Source organism: Nicotiana tomentosiformis, chromosome 3 (genome assembly GCF_000390325.3).
Source record: "Nicotiana tomentosiformis chromosome 3, ASM39032v3, whole genome shotgun sequence".
Classification (NCBI taxonomy): Eukaryota; Viridiplantae; Streptophyta; class Magnoliopsida; order Solanales; family Solanaceae; genus Nicotiana; species Nicotiana tomentosiformis.
In genome coordinates, this window is record NC_090814.1 from 96917553 (window position 1) to 96938470 (window position 20918).

At 36.6% G+C, this 20918-nt stretch overlaps 1 long non-coding RNA gene across 5 annotated transcripts; it reads right to left on the reverse strand.

The window, feature by feature from the left end:
• Positions 1 to 16512: 16512 nt before the first annotated feature.
• Positions 16513 to 19793, reverse strand: LOC104093450 (uncharacterized). 5 transcript variants are annotated; one of them, XR_001968738.2, is made up of 3 exons: positions 19691 to 19793; positions 17457 to 18570; positions 16513 to 17338 (listed from the first exon to the last, which is right to left on the reverse strand). It is a non-coding gene; the product is annotated as an uncharacterized lncRNA (long non-coding RNA). The 5 variants fall into 5 exon arrangements; XR_004506317.2 differs by having other exon boundaries at positions 17457 to 18861; positions 19691 to 19766; XR_001968740.3 differs by having other exon boundaries at positions 17457 to 18589; positions 19691 to 19748.
• Positions 19794 to 20918: the final 1125 nt, after the last annotated feature.

Genomic DNA, 20918 nt, shown 5'->3' on the forward strand with positions numbered 1-20918 from the left:
TTGAGAGGAATTTTCCATCGCGATAGCGGGAATGGGAGTGATATAACCGGAAACCTTCAGTCTCTCGTACAATTGGTCTATAGTTTCAACAATTATGGTGTATTGTCTGGGTGGTATGCGGTCGAAATTTGGTCTAGGTTTTTGGTAGTTTTGGCGGGATGGTGGTGAGTGGTAGTATGCGGGTTGAGTGTTATAGGTATGGTAAGTGGTGGCAGGTTATTGGTATATGGGAGGTGAAGGCTGATATGTGGGTGGAGGTGTTTGGTATGTGAGAGGAGACTTCAGACCTTGGGCTACCATTACTGCACCTACTTATTTCTTCTTGGAGATACCTCATGACTGCAGGGCTTTATTTGTGGCTTGGAGTGCTTCAAAATTCGTCGTTATTCCGCTTTTGATCCCTTTTTCTATTCTCTCTCCCAGCTTGATGATATCAGAAAATTTATGGTTTTCAATAACCATCAATCTTTCGTAGTATTGCGGATCCTGAGCTCTGACGAAGAACTTATTCATTTGTTCTTCTTCCAGCGCTGGCCTTACTTTTGCAGCTTCAGACCTCCACCGAGTATCATACTCGCAGAAAGTTTTCGTTGGCTTCTTCTTGAGATTTTGAATGTAGAAAATGTTTGGTGCGTTTTCTGTGTTAAACCTTAACCGATCCATGAAATCCGATGCCATGCTTACCCAATTAACCCATTTCTTTGGGTTCTGACTGATCTACCAAGACAGGGCATCTCTAGTGAGGCTTCTCATGAATAGCTTCATGCGGATTATTTCATCCCTGCCAAGTCCTACAAGTTTGTCACAATATGTTCTCAAGTGCACCTTCGGATCACCAGTTCCGTCGAACATTTTGAACTTAGGAGGTTTGTAACACTCTGGCAGTTCTACATCTGGCTAAATACACAAATTTTCATAATTCAAACCCTCGACGCCTTTGCCCCCTTCGACATTTTGAACCCTGATGGTACGTTTCTTGAGTTCCTCTACCATATTCTTGATGAGCAGGTCCTTTTCGGCGGATTCAGGTATGTATAGGGTATGTTATGGGGTATGGGGTAGGGTTTCAACATATATGGGATTGCTATGGTGGACTCTAGGAATCTGGGCATAATGTTGGTCATTGGTTGAGTTTTGCGGGTCAGGAGTAGGCTGTGCTGCATTTTGAGGAGTGTGGTATGTGGTAGTTTGTGGGTACTGGGTCGGATGATGATGATGATATGGAGGAGTTGGTACTGGTGGAGGATTAGGATTTTGGGGAGGCGTGGTGTATTGATGAGGTGTGGGAGAATTTTGCGGGTGCTGGTTTTGTGTGTTTTGAGGAGGTGTTGAGATTTGGGCATTTTGTTGGTTGATGTCGGGAACACTCAGGGTAAGGGAAAGGTTTGCCAAGTTACGGACCTGCTCAAGTTACCCTTGTAACTCCAGTATCTTTTGCTCTAATCACAAAACCAAGTCGTTCTGTGCCGGAGTACTCCGACCATCCGAAGTCTCAACATTCTCTGCATGTGTAGTGTTGTCTTTCCTGATACCGCTCAGATCATCCATCTTAGCCTTTCCTTTGTTATTAGGATCACTTGGAGGAGGAGGTGGTGGAGGACCTCTAGATCTGGTATGATATTCCGATGATGCCAGTATGCACAAACCAACCTTAGGGGATGGGAATAAACAAAGAAAAGAAGAAAAACAAAAGGTAAACAAATCAGTAAAGAGTATTAAAAGAATATTTACGATATTTAAACACGTATTGCGGAATTCACGTCCTAATTTGGGGACTTCATCGTGCTCGAGGTAGGCCTAGCGATATATAGCTTTGGAGAAAACTCAATGCTGATAACTATATCATTTGATTAATATGATAAATAAACCAAATCTCTACTAAAACGACAATAATTATAAAGAGTCACTAGTGGCATTTGCCTTACTACAATCAAATTCTAAAACGAATCTAGAAAATATCACGCCTAATCTACTTGGTCCCAGAGGGACCTTCTTTAAGCTTGGCCTTCTTAGCCCCGTCAATCAGATTCTCCAGGTCGCGCATGTCCAATAGCAGATACGCCCTTGCTAGATGTCCTCCTTCATTTCCCTCTGCGTTCTGACAATCCGAGACCCTTTTCCTTATCTTTCCCTCAAGTTCCATCAAACCCTGCTCCAAATACTCCAACCTTTCTGTTGATTTAGTAGCGATTCCCCTCCATTCATTGATTGCTTCCATGTCCACTTTATGATGTTCTAAATGCCTGGACTCAGATTCAAAGACCCTTTTGCGCAACCTCCTGTATTTGACTTGTGCTTCAGCAGCGTCGTCTATGACCCTATTTCTCAAATCAACCCCTGTCTTGACCTCTCCTGCTATGTCATCGACCAACCATGATGGGTAGAAGTACACATGGCCGGCATGATACCTGTCTGGCTCGATGGTATCTTTCTCTACAATAATCTTTTGATGCCACATGTGTTGTGCCTCGAACTTGAATGGAATGACATTCCCTTGGAGATCTGCTTTGTAATGAACCATTTTGGAAACTCGTGGTATAACCTGTTTTTTCTCCCAGCTTGCCTCATGACTCTGATATGAGCATAAGGATAGATTCCCCTTAATCCGATTAGCACTAGATGAGGAGCATCTCTCGACTTGATGATAAATTCACTGCTAGGGAACCACTCAAACATCCAATGTATCTTGTCATCAGTCAAATTGCTAAAGAAATGTACCCAACTCACAGCGTTTCCCGATTGTGCAAACCTGTCTGGGATAAAAGTCATTCTCTTCAGATGGTGATAAGCTATGTGGTCATTCCATGGTCGTCGTGGAAATTCTTGATGGTATTGTCCTCTCTGAAGGTGTTCCAACAACCTTATTTGCAGTAACAGATTGCAACCCTCGAAATGCCTATATCCCTTTTTGCAATGGTCTAAGGCTCGGTACATCTCAGCCACGATCATTGGGATAATAGTGTAAGTTTTCCCCTTAATTCCTTCCATTAGGGTCTTAGTGACCATAGCTAGGTGAGTGTGGATCCTTTCTCCTTGTATCTGGAATATCAACATCCCCAGAAAATAGACAATGAATACAAAAACCCGGCGGTGAGTCCAACCCAAAGAAGTGATGGCAAATTCATCATGTTAAAGGTGATATGACTTGATGTGACCATAACACTCGTAAAGGAAGTCGAATGGTATGTAAGATTTCTTCAGACAGACTAACTTATCATTTTTCCTGAAACCCATCATTTTTAGGAAACCTCGAGAAGTACAGTTTTATGGTACCAACAAGCCAGGGCTATCCCATGGGAGCCCAGCGAAGCCTCCTATTTTCTCTAGAAGGGAGACATTTCTATATCATCAAAACGAAAGACGGCCCTCTTCTCATCCCAGAACATGGTGGCAGCCTCAATTAACACATTGTTCGGTTGAATATCTAACAAAGAAGGTAAATTCCTGAGAACTCTTTTCACATGGTTTTGTCACTCGGCGAGAGAATTTCCCACCAATCTAGCAACAAAGGTGGGGTACTTAGAACTATGCCGAACCTGGGGACTTCGTGCCTCATTTCTGCAAAACAAATAAAGTTAGCCCTTTCCTCTCCGGATTCGACTATTTACACATTAATGATTAGCATATCGGCACGTTTTCTCCAAATAATACACATGTCATGATCGTACCCATTGGAATTTAAGGAAATCCCGGCGGGCTTTGGACAAAGCTTGCCTTAAAGAGTTATTACGCGAACAACATTCTAACCCATACTAGGTTTAGACATGATGCATGCACAGTTAATATAAGAGTGGGGGTTTCTAGAAGAGTCTAGACTCGTACTCTCAAGTAGATAACTTGAGAAGGGAAGGTACGGAACCATCGATTGCACCGTTGATCGACTAGTTTTACCGCAAATAAGCCTTTCCAAATTTAAAGGGTGATTTAGGAAGAGCGCGGACACTCATCAAGTGCCGCTATGGTATTAGTTACGCACGAGTGGAATATGATATGGAACATGCTTTATGAAAACATAAAACAACACGTTGTCAAGTATTTTGCGTGATGAAGACGATAAATGCAGTATTAAATGAAACGTAAAGATATAAAAACAAAGAAAAAATAAGGAAGAAGTTAGTTCGCGCAATATGAAAGAATTGTAATAAAGCAAGCAAGGGGTAGGGGTAGGGATAGAGACATGATGTAGCAAATTTAAAAATGATTCGGAGTAGGTGAACATGACTAGGAAATAAAGGAAAACGCACATTGTAACCAAATTAAGCAAAGATTTGCATACAAATTCAAAATGGAGGGAAATAGGGGAAAGGGTGTGCATGTAGCCATAAAAGGGAAAATGGAAGCGGGATGTTCATGTAACGATAAAGAACAAGGAAACACATTCATCAAAGAAGACTAATTCATATAGACCAAGTTCGCTATGGTAAGAGCCTAAAAATATCCCCAGCAGAGTCGCCATGCTGTCGCGCCCCTTCTTTCTCGCGAAATCGGGCTTCGATGTCGTGACAACTCTTTTAAAGGAAGGTAATTAAAAAAGAAGAGTCGCCACCTAACGGATTAAGGTGCGTTAGGGCACCTATTTTGCAAATAACTCTGGATTAACCAGTTCGCATCACCAAAGATCGGGTAAGGGCTCAAATTACCTTGAGGAGAAGGTGTTAGGCACTCCTCGAGGTCCACAACGGTGGGTCCCGGCCGAACTCGAATTATATGAATTAGTCTAAGAGAAGGGAAGCAATTTGGGCAAATAAAATGATTGACTTTAAACAAAGGTTGGGGGTCCTAAGTTTTTTAGCCTAAAGGATCACCCTGTGCAACATAAATAATACTTCGTAACTCCCTCAAGATGGGGTGTTACTCATATTATTCAGCGAGCACAGACTATCATCTCCTACTACCCGATTACTATCTTTAAGTTGTTTACCTAAAGCGCACTAGTCAATTCTATGTCGTACTCTATGCGTGCACTACCCGTCCCATGCCTATGGTCCAGGAGGTATTTGGACCTCTATTTCAGGGTGGTTCTAGAATTTAACTTAGGTTGCTCAAAAGGGAAAATACTAGGCGACAAGCAAAACATTTAGGACTTTCACATATAAGCAAATAAAGGCTCAAGTTAGCCTCCGCATTTAGACAACAAATTCACGCCAAACTGATTATCATTGACAGATTTTAATGAGTTAAGGTTGCAGAATCCTATAGGCAGGATCTCTATGTGATACCAAATTACTGAGCAGACAGCTACACGCAAAAGCCATTTCCTAAATACGATTTCCAGAAACCTACATAATTTACCTACTAATTTTAAGCATAAAGGGATTAAACCTATAGACACGATGTCTAGGTGTTATACTCAATAATAAATAATGGTAATCACGTAAGGATATTCAGAATTACTTATTTAGTCATATAGGCATATTTTCTAGTGATAATAATGACACAGTGTTGAGAACTCCTGAATAAACGAGCAAGATGATAATTAAACGGATTCTGACCTATAGGCATGCTTTCTACAATTAAATCTGATTTTAGATCCTATAGACATGATCTCTACAATTTGTGAATAAGGCAGCATGTAAATGCATATTGAATCATACAATTCCCTATAGGCATGGTTTCTAATAAGCAGAAATAGATCACAATTGAACCAAGTATTGAAACCATAGGCAGGATTGCTAAATGACTGAACATAATAGGATACCTATAGGCATGCTTTCTAACACACGATAACTAAACACACATTATTGAACCTATAAGCAGGATTTCTACCCCATTTATTGCAAATATAAGATAAAATCCCTTTCCCAATTTCACTAATACCCCAAATGTTATTACAATAATTATTATAGACCCAGAATGAATAGCATAAATTACATAGGAGAATAACTATAGGGAGCCTACAGCATGCCCAAAATACACCTGGACAGGCCTGGCCTTTATTCTCACAAATCACAACAGTCTCCAAGTTACACACTCATAGACATACAACAGCCAGGAATTGAATGATTCACCCAGTGAGCACAAGATAGAGTTGAGAATATAGAACCAAGGCCCAAGTGTGTCAGAGTTCCCAAGGGCTTCAAGAACCCAGGGCAGTGCTCACGTTAGGGTGGTTAACAAGAATAGTTCAGAGGATGGATTACGGACCAAATCCTAGTGTGTCGGAGTTCACAAGGGTCTCTAATGAACCCTGAACATTGCTCACACTAGGAAGGCCAAAGGACAGAACTTGGGCAGCATTGGCTAAGAATAGGATTTAAAAGAGCTTAGGTGACAGAGAAAGAAAGACCAAAATTGAGTAGACAGGAATTGAGGATTTAAACAGACATGACCAAATTGAGTCAACAAGTAGACACTTAAAAAAAGAACTAGTTTAATGAAACTGATAAACAGGTTTCAAACTCAGCACAGTAGCAGTCACATGCTAAAAGTTGGCAAAGAACATGTTTGCAAGTTTGGCAAAGTCATAGGTGTAGAATGAGTTAAAGCATGCTGAATCATGTTAAGTATATAACCTAGTGTTATTATCAAGAAAACCAGAACATCATCATAGAAGGGGGGAGGGCATCATGCTTACAGTCATAAGTCAAGACACACACACTCAGTAAAATCATGTTAAGTAGCAGGTAACTTTGTTATAATGATCTAACCAAAGATGATCCAGTTTGTATCAAAGGATAAAGCAGCAATTCGAACATGATGAGACAACTATTCCAAATTACAAACAAACACTAGAGGGCGTGTGGGATCGAGTGATCATGTTAACGCAATAGCAAAGAGGCAGATTATAACTAGTAATAAGAGTCACAGATGTGAGGCATTCACTGCAGGGATTCAGGGTAATGGGATAAACATGTTCATAGGCATTCAAGGATTTATACACTAACTGGATAGACCCTAAATAAGTTCAAATAACTTCAGCACATGTAATATTAGGAGCAATTAAGTGTTAAAGGGACTAAGACATACCGATTTGATAGAGCTATACTTAAACACCCTTCCAAGCATATTGAATAACAAATTCAGTAGTAATCACATATACAAATCATGGACATATAAGAATGAAAGTGCTGAAGTTAGGTGACTCACCAGTTTAGCGGAAAAAAAAATGCACAAAGTATGGAAGTCCACAATATATAGCAAGATTTCAGAGCTGACTGGCCTTGGCTTCCAGCCGGCCAAAGTTAGAGTATAGAATGCAAAATCAGAATAACCTTAGGTCTAGTAAGTCTATAGTGAGTTCAGAAAGTAGTCGAAGGTCCTTTCAAAAGGGAATGGGGGAAGAGTATATATAGTGATAGAAATCAGTACATAAACATGGAAACAAATCAGTCGTATGCAAGAAAATATTTCAGAATCAGTTATAGGTAATTTAGGGCACAAATAAAGGGATTCAGCAAATCAGGGAAACATCCGAGATTATTCAGAATATTTAAGGTAAATACACAGACATACCAAAACATAAATCGTTCAGACTTATTAAGGCAGACTTTAACGGACACACAAATAATATCGAAACAAAAATTATTCAGAATATTTAAGCAAATATTAAAGGAAACACAAATAATACCAAAACAAAAATTATTCAGAATATTTAAACAAATATTAAAGTAAAAATCAGGGAAAACATAAGGAAAGAAAGTAATCGAACACAGAAAGGAAAGATTCACCAGAATCGGTAAGAAAATGAGAAAGTTTCAAACCCTAGTTTTAGGAAAAGTGTGAAATCAGTGGAAAATAAAGTAAGATTCGCACAAAATAAGATGAATAGAAGCGGAATAACATTAAAAATCAGAAAATCGGACCTATTTTGATCCGATTGAAAGGGTTTGAAAACCCTCATTTGGGGTAGGTAAGAATCATCAACAGATATGAAGAATATTCGTTACTCACAAAGAATCAATGATGAACATAGACGGAATAGCCACAACAATTAGAGGTGTGAACCGATTTGGTTCGATTTTGGCAAGATTTGCTTGCCATGTTAGGCAAACAACTAAGTAAGATCATAGACGAGTGGCCAGTGGTGAGGAGAGGTAAATAAGGTAAGGGAATCCGTGGTGGATTCCGTTTTGGGGTCGGATTTGGGGGGTTTGATAGGAACGGCGGATAGGGTTCATGAGAGATGAGAGACGAGGGAATTCCAGGGTGGCGAGGTGGTATAGAATGATTAGGGTTAGGGGTTTAGGTTGGTTTAAAAGGGAGGGTGTAACGTGGACCGTTGATCTTAGAGATCAACGGTCACGATTTAAAGGGGTCCTGGGTCGGGTATTTAAATGGGTATGGGGATTGGGCTAATGGGTCTTGGGCCAAGGGTATTGGGCTGGTGTAAGGGTGTTGGGTTAAATTCGAAAATAGGGGATTTTAGGGCTAGATTTTAAATACCCACTATTTAACAAATAAATAATTTATAAAATAATTAATTAAAAAAAATCATTTGTACATGAAAATGATTAACAATAATTACTTAACATTATAAAAATATAAAAAGTCATTTTCTGTATGAATAATGTAATTATATATGCATATGGGCTATTATTGCAAAATATGCAATTTAGCCCTAAAAATGCAAATGTAATTATGATAAATGCACTGAAAATATTTAAAACCTCATATTGGTATAAATGATAAGTTTAGATGATTAAATCATCATAAAAATAATTTGTAGGGTAATTATTAGATATTTATATAATAAAAATACAGAAATAAATTGATTTAAAGTCTTTAAAAATTATGGAAGATTATGAAAAATACTTGTGTATGCTTGTAAATCAAGCGATGATGCATATGCACTATTTTGAAGGTATATATATATATATATATATATGGAAAATATGAGGGAAAAATTGGGTATCAACACATGCCACTTTTACACAATCTTTCCGTGGGACACGCTCTCACGACCTTCCGCATCAGGTAACAAGTCTGCACATCCATACCGCCGGTCACACTAATGTTGTAAAGCATATCAAGAATTCGCAATCAGTACGCAAAGCCTCTTACACAGGACACTGATCTCAGGTGACGCTGGAGACAATACCAGCTTATTCTAAACATCTAAATTCCTTTTCCTGCTCATCCGAGCTCGTGACATCCTTGTCAATACCGAACTGCAACCTCAATCTCTAATCTTTCAAATTTTATGCCGCTCACCTCTCCTATCTTATCAATACATGAGGGCCCAAGAATTGCATCATAGCTCCTAAACCACTAATAGGATATGCACTTCACTTTGTAGAAACCTTTCACTTTACTCGTTTCAAGAGAATCATTGCAACACAGTGACTGAATTCTCATAACCATATAACACACAAATCCTCAAGTAGTGGTCTAAACCACCCTAACCCTCCGGGATCCATATGCACATAACATGCCATAATACTCGAAAGCCTCCAAATAAGACCGGTTACGACGACCGTCAAACCTCGCACGTACCATCACAAATCACATGAATAACCCAACACACTGAAGGAGATGATCATTGCCATCATTATGTCAATTCAACCATTGCTAACCAAACCCGACTTCTCCTAATTTACTCTAGATCTTCCTTAGAAATAACAACTCCTTTATCAATATAACGAACTCAATCCGCACTCATCCTGAGTGGCCTTGAATCAGGAGACCATGCTGTCTCAAAACCCACGAACCATTTCATACCCTACTTGTGCGCATAATCACGTCTTCAATTGATATACCTATTCTGATAATTCTTCTATAAATCCAAGGCTACATGCTCCCATTCCTCTCTTGATACCCCGTAGACCAAAGATAACACGGAACACTCCAATCTCCTTTATCATAATCCGCTGCAGAAGCTCGATATTCAACCATACTATGGACTCGAAATCCTCAGGCACCATGCCTTAACTTTTGAATCCACTAGGACCATTATTGAGAGCCCCCTACTCTGACTTGGTCCCGAATATAACCAACTCCAAGGCTCTGCTAGCACATGAACGCCCTCTCAAAGAAGCACCCGGCCGAATCATCTTCCTTGAACATCACATCTACATGAAATATAAACTATGAGTCTTCCCAAAGCCTGAACATGAATCTATAAGGCCAATTATGGCACACATTCCTCAAATTCTTTGCCCAAATCACCACTGATGACCCTCTTCCTTAGTCATAATATCCCACAAATATGCCGATAACCAGAAATCTCACAATTAGCTGATCATGCAATTCAACCGTAGGCGGTGGAACTCTCCCACTTAGCTTGAAGATACCATTGCATAGATCTAGAACCCGCAAAGATTCTTTCTTCATCGTTGAACTGATCTTGCACAATCAACTTGCCAAATTCCTCGAAATCCTTCCATTTTACCTTTCATGAACACTCTGAATCACTAACCACATTCACATATTCGATCTCTTATCGGATAACCAGTAGAATTCTTTCGTGACAGCCCCATCAGCACCACGCAATCGCTAACCTGCTCATATGAGATAACCCGCATGTGAAAATTCTATGCCGACATCATCCAATGCCGCTGCACTAGGTACAATAACTACGAAATCAGTAATCCATTCTTAGCCCGTGCTCATTCACCTGATGTACATGTCCATTCACTCCTCATGGACATCAACTAAAGGTGCGACAATATATTCCAATCCAAAGTCATGTTGTATCCTTCTTCATATCAAGCAACTCCCTTCTGTCACACCTAATCTTCCTCAATATAGCAGCCAATATTTCAAATTAAGTCCATAGACCTAGTCACGGTCCACCATGAATCCCAAATCACTCTAAACTTTCTCAAGGCGTGTAGTTATCCTACCATAGAACCCACATGCTACTCTGTCACTCTCCCACTTTGGTCAAACTCACTCCTTTAAGTAACTACCCGACTCATGTTTCTCATGCTTGGCCTTCTATAAGTTTATCCACTGCAAGGCACCTCCCACATGCCCTTCCTCATTCTTCGCTGCCCAGTTGTTGCCTTAAATCACAATCTACCTCTGTAGCACTTGAACCAACAGATCACTACTAACTTTAAACCTCTTAGAAGATCCTCTTTCTCGAACCATCAATACTAGAAGTACCAATTCGATTCCGAAACCGCTACACTCCGTTATCTCTGACAACCGTATCTCAAGCACCATTTCACAGTACCCTGCCCCAAAGGCAAATTAAAGAAGGCCATAACATCGGCGAACCTTAACGCGTTCAACAAGGACGATGACACCACATCACAATTTGAGAACTCTACTACGCTCGAAAATACCAAGCATCATTACTCCATCAACCCAAATCTGGACATTCTTAGTTCGATTGCCTTTCCTCCGTCGGAAATAAAGTACCGAATCTGAATCATGCACTGAGTAAACCTCTTTTCAAATCATTCACTGCCCCGAGACATATGCAAGCATCCTACCTTCACATCAATACTGTGCGATAACAACTCATGAGCATCATAGCAACCTGTGCATGGCCTCAAAGCTCTCCGAAGTATAGCTACTGAGCTGAAATGACAGAATATCCTTCCACAAGGCGACGACAATAGCCCAATCAACTACACAGGGAGAAACATCCCGCACCACATCTGTAGTACCATTATAATTCCTCAATTCCCGATTTGTAACCAGCGCTTCACGTCGCATAAGATTGAATGGGAAGGAAATGAAGGCATAAGCCTCAAGGGAATCAAATTGCACGATGAGGAATCAAGAATGGAAGTGCTCCTAACAACCCTGTAGGCTCTCGAAGATAAGTACAGACGTCTTCGTACCGATCCGCAAGACTCTACTAGACTCGCTCATGACTCGTGAGACCTAAGTGAACTTAGTGCTCTGATACCATGTTGTCACGACCTTTAATGGATTTTGGGTCGTGACAGAATAAAGCAAAAATAAAAAGCTAAACCTAAACCAAATCAAAACAAGCTATGAAAGAAATAAACAACCATAAGTTTTTCTAGAGCTATATAGGTGGCTACGTATACGTTTTCAATTCTCCAAATTTATTTGGAGATATGCTTATATAGTGACTTCTTCAAGTCACCATATTTGGAAAGAAATCAAAGGAAATAAGGACTTTCTTTTAATAAATCTATGCGTAATTATTAGGTGAAATATTATAAAAATAATTAAGTAATAATTTGAGGAAAATATTAAATGACAATTTTGTCTATTGTGATGTCTTTTAATGAAGGGTAAAAAGTTCAATCAACATTTCGCTAAGGGCCTTCGTGCTTTTAATATAGTATAGATTACATTGTTAATAGATTTGTATTAGCATATTACTTTGTTTAATATTTTTGTCTGCTACTTTCTTTTTGTAATAGAAGATATATATTTTATTACTCTTAAAATTATTATTTTTCACAGGGAGCTGGAATGAACTTGATTAGCTGGGACTAAATTTTAAATTTTATTCTATTATTCTCAATAATATTCTCTGAATTTTAATGAATAAATAAAAAATTTATTTATAAAGAAAAAAAGAAAATAATTTAAACAAAAGAAACAAAGAAATTAACAAACCTAAATACTCACCCATGTTTGAGTAGTTAATTTTAGGTAGTTAATTTCTTTGTCTTTTTTTTCATTTTCTTTTTTCCTTTTTTAAATAATTTTTGAATCTCCAAATTTGTAGGAGGTTTGTCCTAAAATGTGACGATTATTAACTTTTGTTTGTTACACTTGGCATCATCACATTGATTTGCTTCTTCTATTCTATATAGATAGATAGATATATATTGATATGGATATAGACTATCATATTAGAAAGAAACTACTCCCAAATTTGAATTGAAAGTTTTTTATTTTTTTATTTTAAAATAATTCTAAAACTCCAACTTGAAACTACTCCCCAATTTGAATTGATATTTTTTTTTTATTATTTTAAAATAATTTTGAAACTCCAACTTTGTTGGAGCTTTGTCCTAAAAATCTACACTTGTCATCGTATCGTTATGCCACTTGGCTTTATTTATTTTATATATATATATATATATATATATATATATATATATATATATATATATATATATATATATATATATATATATATATATATATATGAGAGAGAGAGAGAGAGAGAGAGAGAGAGAGAGAGAGAGAGAGAGAGACTACTATATTAGGAAGAAACTACTCCCCAATTTGAATTGGTAATTTTTTATTTTTTCTTATTTTTGAATTTTATAGATATTTAAATTCAAAAATAATAACCAATAACTAATTTTTAACTTAACTAATTATTAATTAATTATGCCATGTGAATTTTTTCTAGGCTGCCACTTGGCTTAATGTGATGCTTTTTTCTTTGGCTTTTAATAATATAATATATAGATTTGAATTGGCAATTTTTTATATAATATAATATATAGATTTGAATTGGCAATTTTTTATTTTTTCTTATTTTCGAATTTTATAAATATTTAAATTAAAAAATAATAACTAATAACTAATTTTGAACTAAATACCTAATTATTAACTAATTATGCCATGTACCTTTTTTTTAGGCTACCACTTGGCTTGTGATGCTTTTTTCTTTGACTTTTAATAATATATAGATTCGTGTACAAAATTGAAGAATCCAAGTCAAACACCCTTGGGAAAAGTTTCTTTTCAAAAAATACAGAACAAAAAAAAAATATTTATCGTGGATACATAAAATTTAGTTGAAAATAACATAAAGATATAACATAAAACTGATGTATTTTGTTTGTCAAAATATATTATCTTAGTACAGATATAATGATTATCTAGAGTAACATTTGTACCTTCAGAAATAAAAAGACCAAATTTGAAATGCGAAGATTTACCTTACTCTAGGTATCTTAAAAAATTAATTTGATTCACAGAAAAATAGATGATATAATATTTTTAACCTCAATTGGATATAAACTAATTTATCATTTAATTTCTTTTACCAAAATAGTGCTTCAATGCTTTTTATTATTACAATAGTAATTGTTTTCTGACGATACTTGCAAGTTGCAATATATACTGAAAATCGATATTTATTATTTGATCTATATATTGTTGCTAACATGATATACATCACTGACTCAATAGAAAATAGATACCATCGCGTATAAATCAAGATTGCTAAATTGAATGCCTTGTACGTAGGGGTGTCAATGGTTTTGTTCGGCCGATTATTTTATAAAATTTGTACCACACCAAATTTTCGATTATTTTATTATGTATAACCAAAATTAGACTTTTCGAAACCGTCCCAATCATATCGGTTTCTCTTCAGTATCAGTACGATTCGGTTAATTTTCAGTATTCTTTTTAAAAATGTCATGTAAAAGTCAATAGTAAGAGTAGAATGCAATAACATACGTACTTTTATAGGTTTTAGCAAAACTCTCTAAACATTTTTACATTTGAAAGGGTGATGAATTAAAAAAATATGAAAGATGTATAGAGTATAGATCTATCAACTATTCTACAGCAACATAAAAGAAACTAAGCAAATTAATATAAAGAAAATATAAATTACACGAGTGGAAATATATTAACCAAGTTGGGACTGAGACTCAAGAATAAAGTCTATAGAATATTGAATATTCAAAAAGATAAATCTAAATCATACGAAAGGAAACATATTCAATACATTGTAGTTTGCTACTTATAAGCGCTACAATACCTTGTGTCTTAGCTTGCTAATGAATGTGTTGGAAATAATTTAGTTTCAATAGTAGTAGCGTAATAGGTTTGGGAATTAGAATTTTGAGTTTAATTACTTGTTGGCTTGTAACTGTTTTCATAATTCCAAGACCCAAGGAAAAGGTTAATGCTCTATTATTTTTAAAATTAATATATAAATATATTTTTCACATGTAAATTTATTCGGTACGGTTCAGTATTTTTTCGGTTTATTTTCATAAAATAAAAAATCTACCCTAATTATCGGTATAATTATAAAAATTTATATAAAAACTTACTGTTTTATTAAAAGAAACCTAAAACCCGATTCAATACGATACGGTTCGGTCGATTTAGTCGAATTTTTAAATATCCTTTGACACCCCTACTTGTATGCAATGTACTCCAAAGTCATTAGATCAAAATGAAAGAGAACTAAATTTGGGATTTAGTAAGTTATTTCCAACTATAGGTACCATCGTAACAAGGAATAGACCAAGAAAGAATAAACAAGAAAGAAAGAGCTGCAATCCAAGTTTGCATTTGTGCAAATCAACAACAACAACAATAACAACAACCCAATGTAATCTTACAAGTGGGGTTTGGAGAGGTAGGATGTACGCAGCCTTACCCTACTCTGGAAGGGCAGAGAGACTGTTTCCGATAGACCTTCGGCTAAAGAAGGTGGAAAAAGCCGTGATAGCAAATAATAGCAAGATAATATATTTAGAAAACTAAATTGAAGATAGCAATAGAGAATATAAAAGAGGTACCGATAGAAAGTAATAGCAAGACATTATATTTAAAAAACTAAATCCAAAATAGCAATAGAGAATATGGAAGAAGTACTACTAGCAAACTAATGAAGTACTGATGGCAAATAGTAACAGAACAAGAAATGTGATAATAGCAAACTAAGGATACAGGGGGTACCATACTATCACTAATACTATCGAACTAGCGAAGACAAAGGGAAACGCACGACTACCTACTAACCTTCTATCCAGGGTCATATCCTCGGTTAGCTCAAGTTGCGCCATGTCCCGCCTGATCACCTCTCCCCGAGACTTCTTTGGCCTACCTCTACCCTTCCTCCTACCTCCAAGGCCAACCTCTCACACCTCCTGATTGTGGCATATGTGCTTCTCCTTTTAACATGCCCGAACCATCTTAGCTTCGCCTCACGCATCTTTTCCTCCACATAGGCTACTCCCACCTTGTCCCGAATAACTTCATTCCTGATTCTATCCAACCTAGTATGCCCACACATCCATCTCAACATCCTCATTTCAGCTACTTTCATCTGCTGGATATGGGAGTTCTTGACTGGCCAACACTCTAACCCATACAACATAGTCGGTCTAACCACTACCTTGTAGAATTTACCCTTAAGTCTCAACGGCACATTCTTATCGCACAAGACACCGGAAGCGAGCCTCCACTTCATCCACCCCGCTCCGATACGATGCGTGACATCCTCATCAATCTCCCCATCCTTCTGAATTATAGACCCCAGATACTTGAAACTCTCTCTCATGGGAATGACTTGCGTATCAAGCCTCACATCCACGTCCTCTTCCTGGGTAACACCACTGAACTTACACTCTAAGTATTATGTCTTGGTCCTGCTCAACTTGAAATCCTTTGATTCAAGAGTATGTCAGACCTCCAGCCTCTCGTTAACACCACCTCGCGTCTCATCAATCAGGACTATATCATCTGCAAATAACATGCACTAAGGCACCTCCCCTTGAATGTGCGACACACAACAAAAATAATACCATAAATATTTAGCTGATCTCCCTTTATTTGATTAAAAAAAATAGCATTATATAGTAAAAGTCTTTAAAGACCATAACATAAGAATATTTTAAAGTCAGCTAATTGGAGAAATATATTTTGGCCTCGAGAACAGAAAAACTCCATAAGATATAGTATGAGATTAAATAATTAAAATATTAAGTACCTTAATAATTGAAAAAAGAAAAGTTGCACAGCAGTACTACGCAGTATTAATTCTCCACAGCTCTTCCTTACACACAGCAAACCACAACCTAACTCTGATGTTCAAAATAAACCACAATATCAATTTGTAGTTGTACATCATTTCAAGAGCCCTTAGCACTGGCAGTGCTAAACGGGGCAGGGTAGGGTGAGATCTAAATAGGCAGGGAGTTACATGGGGCAGGGCAGGGGAAGACTTAACCCGCCCCACCCGCCCTACCAAAAGTTGCACAGCGCGGCACTGCAATGCCAAATCTATCACAAAACTCTTAACGTATGGCAAGGCAAAACACCGCGATATATACTACAACATCAACATTCTTTTCTATCTATTCACTTCAACAACCAAAACAATTTAGCCAAAGTTCATGGTTTAATTAAAGATTCGTGAAGATCAAACATGACTGTAATCTTATACTAGTAAACTTTTGACAATAACTTGTGCTTTAGGTGATGCACGCTGAAATTTTGATATCTCAGCGAGTAATTTTGACTCTTGCAGATTCTTCATTTTCTCTGATGATGAGTAACTTGCAGAATTTACATATAGCCAGGACTCAATTTTCACTCTGACTAGCACTGGAGACTTGGCTAAGAGAAGCTTGATAAGCTGCATCTGAGGATTTTTGCCTATAACGCCTTCTAGCTTAATTTTCATGAGGTGATTGAATGTCACATCTGAAAAACCTTCAACTTCATGAGATTCTGGAGCAACAAATACGTCATTATCCACCTAAGATTTTAAAAAAAAAAAAAAAAAAAAAAACCATATATCCGAATTTATTGAGAATCTGAGGTATAAGAAAGCAATAAATAAGGAGGAGAAAGAAAAGAATGAAATGATTAAGAACCTCGATTTCCAAATATTGTAAATACGGGATGCTTCTCATCAAGCAAAGAGCATAGGAGACCTCACATAATTCACACAGACAATGACCAAAGAGGTACAGACGTTTCACCCGGTTAAGCTGAAATGGAAGCCTAGTCGGTACTTCACCTGCTACTGCAGCCACGAACTAGGAAGAAAATGCCACATTACAAGATGACTCAGAGCCCAAAAGATGTTCCATATATAAAAATGCATTAAAGATTCAAATAAGCAGATTTACCTTGAGAGTAATTATGTTACTCAAGTGGAGATGCTCGAGAGCAGAAAAAGACTCAAAGAAATTGATGATATAAAATTAACTTGCCCCATCATACCATCCCCAATGCGCAAGTGATAATTTTTCCAGCAGGGGAATACTTTTTAAGCAAATAGATCTTATATTGCCGTCAAAGTCAAAGGATTTCAGGTTGGGAGCATTAATTTCAATGACACTTCTTAAAGTATATGAGATTTTCAGCGCCAAATGATCAAGCAGCGGGCATCCAGAGATTAAACTTTCAAGCAACTCAGAAGAAATTTTTACGCCACGTAATTCCAGGCTAGTTAACTTATCAAAACCTTTGAAGGAGGGTGGAGGAAGTATTAAACAACCTTCGAGAGTCAGATGCCTCAAATGCAAACATGTGAAAAATGAAGAAGGCAATTTGTATGGTTTACCCTTGGTCGGAAGTCTAAGAAAAAGATGCTGAACGCCATTCCTAAAAAGGAAATATATCAAGTTGTCAATCTTATTACACATTCCTAAATGAGGAATGCAGAGGGTAAACGTTGTAATAGGTCCTGAATGAAAGGTGAAAATATTGAAGATAATCTTTGTAAAGTAAATGTTAAGGGATCTCAAATCCTTTTGAGATTTCCAAAGTGTTTCATCAAGCGTCAACTTCGGAAGCCTGCACCAGATATATCTCCATTTCTTCGATAAGATGCTTGTCCTCACAGTATCTTGAAAAGGCAAACACATAAGAATATCATCAATTACATTCTCAGGAAGGTTGCTAAGTACATCAGTAGTTAAAGTTCGACGACACTGCTTCTTGAGCTTTGGAGACATCAGAGCAACATTCGCCAATAAGAACCTGTAGAAAATAAACAAGACTACAAAAGATGAGGTTAACTATCTGGACAGAACTGCTGTTTCAGCATCGTCAAATTAACATGCAACAACTGTAAGAAGAACAAGAAGGGGGTGTTCTGTTGAAACCATTCATCCATCTCCTCTGAATATCCTTCATGAATATAGTGGAATAATCACATTTGTTGTGCAAAAGTAGAATCACATTACCTTTCGCTTCTATTAAGCTTACCAACTGACATAGATAGCCACAATTAATAAGTAGGAGTGCTTATCGGGTGGTTAGGTTCAGTATCTGCATTTATCGTTTTGCCTTATCAGTTATCGGTTTCTAAATGTGCTAAACCTGAACCGATAAAAGTCGGTTATTGGTTAAGTTAATACATATTTTGGGGTTTGATCAACTATTAACGATGTTGGTGTAATCAAATATCCGTATAGTAGTATGCAGAATCAAGATTCAGAACATATAGAAAGTAGAAGAATCCGCACGGTATAAGAAGGAATTCAAGGAAACACAACTAGTTAAACATTATATGATTGATATCAAATTAACATGGCAATCAACTGTTAGCAACACTTAACATTCAAATGAAGTGGACTAACGCTGATATACTCTAAAATCATTCAAAGCTTTAACCAACTCACACCATAAAAATATTTGGATTAGTGCACGAAACTAAGCAAATAATTACATTGTAATCTTCTGAACGAGGCTCTTGTTCAGGATTTTCAGTTAAAAAAATCTCAATAGTCAATAAACCAGTATTTATATATATATATATATATATATATATATATATATATGAAGTTTGAATCTGTAATATTGACTCTGCAATAACATAGGGTACAAACTGAACGTTATCACCTGTAATTTAAAAACAAAAAGAATCATGCAGATGGGTATTTTCCACTAGCATAAACTTCTAATCAGTAGCGTAGCTGTGTAGGCTGTAGCAAATAATATCAATGTCCGCTGAATTTGTGCATGCTTATTAAGCTGTTTTTGTGTGAGAATAAGATAAAGCAGCAGATGAGATTCACTACCTTAGTAGAATAGAAGACAAAATACAGTGTTTGAGACACCATGGACCAAAAATGAGAGAGAAAGAGGAGAAACTGACCTGAGATTGAAGGGATTTGGCCGGAAGTAGCAAATCGCCGAAGAGCTCTTTGGTTTTGGAAGTGAAGGGAGAAGTACCGTTCCTAAGGCACTAAATTAATTTGAAAAGTAATTAGCTTTTCAAATTAGCTTCCAAAAAGTAATTTTGGGCCAAATGTATTTTTTTTCAAAGTTAACATGTTTAGCCAAAAATTTTAGAAGGAAAAAAGTATTTTTGAATAAAAGTAAAAGCAGAAAAAGCAGCTCTTCCTAAAAGCATTTTTTTGCAAAATATTTTTGAAAAAAAATACACTTTCATAGCTTGTATGGCAAAGTTTTTTTTTGTTTGGCCAAAAGTACTTTTTTTTTTGTTGCCAAAAGTGTTTTGTTCGCAAAGTTAAAGTATTTGACAAAACTTTTAGAAGGAAAAAAATACTTTTGGACAGAAGCAAAAATAGTTTTGAGAAGTAGATAAAAGTAACTTCTTTTAAAAGCGCTTTTTTGAAAACCACTTTTGAAAAAAATATACACTTAGAAACACTTTTTTAAAGCTCAGTCAAACATTAATTATTGTTCAAAGTATTTTTTAAATTAATTAATCAAAATTTGGTAAATCACTTTTCAAGATAACCTAATTTTAGAAGCACATATTAAGTAAAAATCCTACTTATAGCCTGTTTGGCCAAGCTAAAATCAACTTATTTTCAAAAGTGTTTTTCTCAAAAGTACTTATTAAGAAAATACTTTTGTTGAAAACCAACTTATGTTTGACTAATTAATTTGAAAAGCACTTTTGAACAGCAACTAATATTTGACCAAACTTTTAAAATCTGTTTCTACCTGTATTTTTTTCAAAAGTGCTGTAAAAAAAAATATTTTTGAATTTTTTTTTTCTGCTTCTCAAAAACTGCTTCTACTTCTACTTAAAAACATTTTTTTTCTTTAGAAATACTTGCCAAATACCTTTACTTTGAAAAAACAGTTTTAGCCCAAACTAAGCCAAGCAGGCTATTTTAGCATCATTTAAGGATATTCAACGGATGACCTCTCATAGAGAATCTCCAGTAATGTTCAATAGACTCCTAAATGGGGTTCTCAATTGCTCTATTAATATGACCAATTCCTTCCCCCCCCCCCCCCCCCCCCCACCGACCCCCAAAAGCACTAGCAAGGGGGAAAAAGCACACGTTGAAATTGAACAAAAATACAAGGAATGACCAAAACGGGTGTAACCAAATATCTATGCCTAA